Here is a 7,365-nt window from a genome sequence, read left to right as displayed (position 1 = left end):
AAATTAACCATGTTCTAGAAAAAGTAAAAACAAGAAAAGAAAAGAAAAGAAAAGAAAAGAAAAGAAAAGAAAAGAAAAGAAAAGAAGAGAAGAGAAAAGAAGAGAAGAGAAAAGAAAAGAAAAGACTCATACTCAGTCCATCTGCACCTGGCTGTGGAGAGCATTTTTTATGATTCATCTTTTGAAATTGTGGTAGATCATTGTGTTGATCAGTTTCTATGGTTTACACAGTTGATTATCCTTTTTTTTTTGGCAACTGGGGTTAAGTGACTTGCCCAGGGTCACACAGCTAGTAAATGTTAAGTGTTTGGTCTGAGGCCGGATTTGAACTCAGGTACTCCTGACTTCAGGGCCGGTGCTCTATCCTCTGCGCCACCTAGCTGCCCCTACAGTTGATTATCCTTACAATATTGGTGTTACCATGTAAATTGTTCTGGTTCTGCTCATTTCACTTTGCAGCAGTTCATATAATTTTTCCCCAATTTTTTCTGAAATAATTCCCTTCATCATTTCTTATAGTACAATAGGATTACATCACATTCATCAATCATAATTTCTTTGGCCTTTCCCGACTTGATAGATATCCCCACATTGTCTAATTCTTTGTCATCAAAAAAGAGTCACTATGAATATTTCTGTACATATGGTCCTTTTACTTTTTTCTTTGATATTTTTGTTTTTTAAACCCATTAGTGCTATTTCTGGGTCAAAGGGTATGTTCAGTTTTATAGCCCTTTGACCACAGGAAAAATTGGAATCCAGAAAAATAGGACAGGTTCATAGCCCCATCAAAGGTGTATTAATGTACCTCTTTCCCCCCATCCCCTCTAGCATTTGTCACTTTTCTTTTTTATTTTATTAGCCAATTTGATAGGTATGAGGTGGTATCACAGAAATGTTTCAATATGCATTTCCCTCTTTATTAATGATGTGAGCATTTTTTTTCAAATGTCAATCAATAACTTTGGTTGCTTCTTGTGAAAACTGCCTATCCATATCCTTTTATGATTTATCAATTGGAGAATGGTTCTTATTCTTACAAAGTTGGTTCAGTTCCCCATATTTCTGAAATGAAATATAGAAATTTATGAAAATATTATTTTTCCCAATTTCCTGTTTTTCCTTCTACTTTTACATGCATTGGTTTTGGTTGTACAAAATCTTTTTTTTTTAATTTTATGTAATTAAAATTGTCAAATTTATCTATTGCAAACCTTCTTATCTCTTTCTTGGTATTGAACACTCACATTATCTTTCAATCTTATAGGGTTTTTTTTTTAATATTCCACTAACTTATTTAAGATATTCCTTTTTTTATCTAAATCACATACCCATTTTTAGTTTAACTTGGTATACAATATAACATGTTACTTTTGCCAGTTTTTACCAGACTACTTTCAAGTTTTCCCAATTTTTTTTGTTTGTATTTGTCATCAAATAGAGGGTTTTTGGTCCAGTAACTTGACTTTTTGGGGTTTATGAAAAACTTGGTTATTGGGCTCTTTTTATTTTATGTATTGCATACCTAATCTGTTATATTAATGAACCATTTTATTGCTTATCCAGAATCAAATTGTTTTGATGGTTAGAGCTTTGGAGTATACTTGGAGATCTAGTACTGCTGCCCCCCTTCCTTCCCATTTCTTTTTCACTAATTCCCTCAATATTCTTGACCTTTTTTTCTTCCAAATGAATTTTGTTATTTTTTTCTAGCTCTATAATGTAATTCTTTGGTGGCTTGATTCTTTTGACAGTGAATAATTTAGGCAGTTTTGTTTTTTATTATACTGGCTCAACCTACCAATGACTAAATCATATATGTCTTAACTCATTCTAACTAAAATTAGAATGTTATATGCACTTGGCCAATATCACATAGTAAATATCATAATGGGAGACACTGTCTTAGAAGTGTAGGCTGTAACCAGTGTAAATTCATATTGTAGAAATACGGAAATATGAAAAAATATTCTCTCTTTCTTTTCCTCCCCTTTGAACCCCTATTTTATTTTCCTCATTTATCTTGGCATGAAATTGTTAGGCTTATATAACCTCATAAGAAGCTTAAAAGTTCATAATAGGGGTATTGATTTGTCATCTAATTTAATCATATTTATAGAAATGCTTGCATGTCTGCATTTTTACAGTTAATATATTAGATAAAAATATGACCCCAATTTCTAGAAGTCATTGGTTATAAACAGAATCGGGTTGATTCAGCTTTGCTTTTAATGTTGTGACCACAGTCCTTCACCTACTGGCTTCCTTTAAATATGAACTAAAATCCCTTCTTCTACAGGAAGTCTTTTCCAAACAGTTTTAACTGTAATGCCTTTCTTCTCAATTACTTTCTATTTATTCTGCATATAACTTCTTTGTACATATTTCCTTTTGTTAACTGTATTGGATTGTGAGTTCCTTGAGGGCAGCAACTAACTTTTGCTTTTTTTTTTTTTGGTTTTGTTTTGTTTTGTTTTGTTTTGTTTTTATCCCCAGTACTTAGCACAGTACTGCAAAATAATAGGTACTTAATACATATTTATTGATTAACTGCTACCCTAATTTGTGCTTCCTTATTCTTGGACCTTTGTCTACATCAGGATTTCTTAATCTGTTTGCATACCATGGATCTCTTTGGCAGTCTGAAACCTATAGACTGCTCCTTAGGGTAATGTTTTTAAATGCACAAAATAAAATTCCTTTTATTTTTTCCTTCGTAATTTGGTAATAAAATTATAAAGAAAACCAATTAAATGGAAATAGTTATCTTTTTTTTTTCAATTTAATGGCTCCAGGTCTAGATTAGGCACTTATGGACTCTTATATCCAGGTTCCCTACATAGTTTCAGTGCAGCCAATGGAATTTTCCACTAAATGTACTTGATGAATTTTTTGTGGTGTAACTTGTCATAATTACTCAAGAACGCATCATTGGAAGTAATTGAAGAACCAAGCAGGAATAAGGAGAAATACAGATGTGTTCAAAATTAGGGAAAGAAATATGAATGGAAACTAGCTGATAAAAAATAAATGCATTCCAATACATTTTAGAAAAATGAATAATGTGATGTTTTCTTATTATTATTGTTTAGTCATTTTCAGTCATGCCTGACCCTTCATGACATCATTTTGGGTTTTCTTGTTAAAGATACTGGAATGGTTTCCTTCTCCAGCTCATTTTGCTGATGAGAAAACTGAGGCCAAAAAAAAAAAAAGGTATGTGACTTGCCCAGGGTCTGAGTCCAGAGGTGAGTTTTATTAACTCCAAGCCCAGTATTCAATACAGTGCACCAACTAGTTGCCACATATGTGATGTCTCTATCAACTATAACTTCTAATTACTTAATTATTTTGGATAAATTCATTCTTCATTTAATAAAAAGACTTTTGTATCTAAGTAAACTAGAAAGCTCAGTTAAAAAACTTGCACACAGAGTTCAAACCACCTTTTCATTTGGTTAGCAGTCTACATGAAGCTATAAGCAATTTGACTAAGTTGTCCTGACAAATATGTGAGTAAAATTAGACTATATATATGAAATAGATCATTTGAGATAGCAAAAAGAACAGTGGACCCAGCACCAACAGAGTTATAAATTTAAATCACGGTTCAAAGACTCGATAATTATGAGAATATCACCAACTTATTTAGCCTCTATTAACCTCGACTTCTTCATCTATATAATGGGAATAATAATATTTGGCACTACCTACATCACAATGAAGAAAGTGCTTTGTAAATCTTAGAACAATATATCAAAGTAATTTTTTATTATGAAGCAGAATAAAGAGTTCATGGGCAAATGAATATGAACAAATAAAAGGGAAGAAACAGAAAATATATGTTGTTTTTCCTCTTCACTGAATGGATGATATCATATATATTATGACAATTTTGAAAAGTTGGGCTCACTTTATCTAATGAAAATGGCAATTATTTTTAATTACATGGGCTTTTTATTGAAAATTATTTTTGTAAGACTATTTGGTGCATGACAAAGTTGGGGACAATCAATAAGAGACCAATTTTGTGAACAATTTCTGGGCTTTTCTATTTACCTATTTTTATTCTTTTTCCATAAAAAGATCATAGAAATATATGATGAAAATTTCATAGAAATTCTATATGGAAAACATTGCCATAAGTTGTCCTTTTAGAACTTTAGTTGACAGGTTACAATACATCCTCTTCATTTAGGAATGAGGAATAAAGCAGAAATAATTACTAAAATATATTTTAGACCAAGTCCTAATAGAGCAATGAAGAGAATATAGAACAACAGTTCCTTTTGAGATAAAATTTGCTGAGGATAGCACCATCTTTATGTAATACTCAGTTCTTTGAAATAGCTGATAAATGTGTCTATATCTTGAAGGACTGAGCTCACTTTCCTACAATTCTCTCTCAAGGGAAAGCTGTTTCTAGAATTATTTTGATTGATTCCATTGTCAGCTCTTAATTTGACTCCCTATTAATTGTGAACTTACATTGTCAAGGGGCAATAACACATATTAAAAATTGTCTTATGATGACATCTGGGAATTTCTCCAGGAATATGGTGATATGGCTGGGTAAAACTTAAGAATGATGTAAGATATAAGATTGATTGTCTCCTTTATCAGGAAGGGAAAGCAGGAAATTGTCCAGTGGGTGAGTGAGAACTATAGAGCAGTACCCCTAAGAATGATATAAGACATATTGTGGCAGGATACCTGCTGGGAGAAACTAAAGACTGACTGAACTGGCAGTATTGAGAAAGGCTGTATAAGAAATACAAGGACAATGAGACACTGAACTTTGATACTGCAGGGAATTGTAGGCAGACTTTGCTTGGAAATCTTGAAAAACACAATAGATTTCCAACACTTTTCAGTTTTATTATAATCATGACTGAAGTCAGAGTACTTTGATGCTCTACAAGGTCCCTTTCAGATCTGTGATTTAGCATGTTTATTATCCTGAGGAAAAACCTATTCTTGAGTAAATATTTAAAAAGCACACACTTCAGATGCACAATTGCGTTAAGCTCAGAAATGCTTCTTATCCTTAAGAAATATATAATACAGTTGTTGAAATAAGAAAAAAAATATACAATGACCAAAATATAATTAACATATGCAAAAAAACCATGTATAATTAAGGTATACACCAAAAGGCAACATCTAACTTAAGAAAGGCTCTGAAATCTCCCAAGCCTGGAAATCCGGACAGGAAAAAATACAAATACTCTCAATAATGAAATCAATACTTAACAAGAAAAAGGGCTTCAAAGTCAAAGTAATGAGTTCAAAAAGAGATTCAGATTTCTATCGGACTTATAATTTAAGATATAAAATACATAGTTGTAAATGTGAAGTTTGGAAGTTAGGATATCACCAGGTTCAATAACATAGAGGGAGAAATAAACCCAGAAGAAACTCTTGTACTACACATTAGGTTAGTGGGAGTGCCTTAGATGAATAGCCAGTAGAAAAAGTGTAGACATACAAGCAGGAGAAGAAACAGAAGACATGAAGAAGTTTATTTTTTTTTAATAACAAAATAAAAATACTTGGAAAAGAGTATCAAGGAAAAGATGATCTACAGCAGCACAGGCTGCATAAAGTCAATAATGAAGAAGACTGAGAAAAAGCCATGATATTAAATAGTCCTGAGGGTGAAAAACAATCTCTCTGTCTCCCTCCCTCTCTCCCTCTCTGTGTCCTTCTCTTTTTTCCTTCCTTCCTTCCTTCCTTCCTTCCTTCCTTCCTTCCTTCCTTCCTTTTCCTTCCTTCCTTCCTTCCTTCCTTCCTTCCTTCTTTTCCTTCCTTCCTCTCTCTCTCTCTCTCTCTCTCTCTCTCTTCTCTCTCTCTCTCTCTCTTCTCTCTCTCTCTCTTTCTTTCTTTCCACACACCTCTGGATACCAGGTTAATAAAAGAGAAAAAAGGGAGTTAAAAAATTGAACATACAATATTAAAAAATAGAAAATCAACTGATGTGTGATCCCCAAAAGATGCATAGGAAAAATATCATGAAAATCAGAAGAACAGTGAATAAAATTGAAAACAAAATGAACAAATTATTAAGAAAAAATACAGCTTTCTTTTTATAGGGACTCAAAAAATTCAATAAACTATAATGGAATTGAAAAGGAAAAAGTAAAACAGTTCATTTAAATTTCCAAAATAAAAAGCAAATTCATGACATGGAGGGAAATTTTATTAGTAACTATTATAACATAAGAAACAGATAATTACCTTAAGGATAAAAAAATACTATGAAAGGTATCAGAAAGGGATATCTAGACAGCAAATATTACTAAGAGAAATTGTTATAAACCTGTTAAATAAAAATCTTTAAAATGATTACCATATATATGTATCATATATTTTATCATCTCTTTGGTAAAATTTTTATTTAAAATATTTGCATCAGTTTTAATGAGTAATTTTGACTTGCTTCTTTTCCTGATTTTGAATTAGATAGCTCATATTACTTATTTCTTCTTTTTGTACTTTATCACATACTTATTTTTTTTATATTCCTCATGTTCACAATCTTGCAAGAATATACTTTTGATAATTATATTGTGTATGGGCCTACATATACATACACACTGTGTATTTACGACTAAGCTAGATGTACATTAAAGATCAAAGGATAGGTCAAAATTAGAAAAAAAATAACTTAAATTTTGATATAATTGGAGGAGGGATGTTCTTTAATATGATCAAAAGTATATCTCTAAAACCAAATGCAAGTGTTCTATGCAATGGCAGAATACCTGAAATTTTTCCAGTAAGTATACAAGTAAAGGAGGTGGATAGGTGACTCCATGCAGTGAATGGAGTCCCAGGTCTGGAATCAGGAAGATCTGAGTTCAAATATGGCCTCAGATATTTACTAGCTGTGTGATCCTGGGCAAGTTATTTAACTCTGCTTGCCTCAGTTTCCTCATTTGTGAAATAAGCTAGAAATAAGCCAGGCCATGAAAAGTGAGGGCCAGGTAAAAGAGAGGGTATTTTCTCTTCTTAGTACATTTGGAAATTCTTCTGGCAATGCTAGGTATAGCAAGATGCAAGATAGAAAAATCAAATGCATAAACACTGTAAACACAAGACAAAATTACCACCATGTTCTGATGACATAATGGCTTATTTAGAAACTTTCAGAGAATCAATAATGAAATTATCTGAGACTATAGCTTCATTAAAACATCACATTTCAAATTGACAAAATCATCATCATCATCATCATCATCATCATTTCTCTATAGTACTAACTGGGAAGAAATTACAGAAAATGTAATTTATTTCAAAATAAATTATAAATTCTTTGCGAAGTTAAGCTACCCAGACACAGGATTTATATAGAAAACTAATGGA

The sequence above is a fragment of the Phascolarctos cinereus genome, unplaced genomic scaffold (assembly GCF_003287225.1).
Source record: "Phascolarctos cinereus isolate Bilbo 61053 unplaced genomic scaffold, phaCin_HiC Scaffold_726;HRSCAF=1367, whole genome shotgun sequence".
Classification (NCBI taxonomy): Eukaryota; Metazoa; Chordata; class Mammalia; order Diprotodontia; family Phascolarctidae; genus Phascolarctos; species Phascolarctos cinereus.
This window is presented reverse-complemented; position numbering follows the sequence as displayed.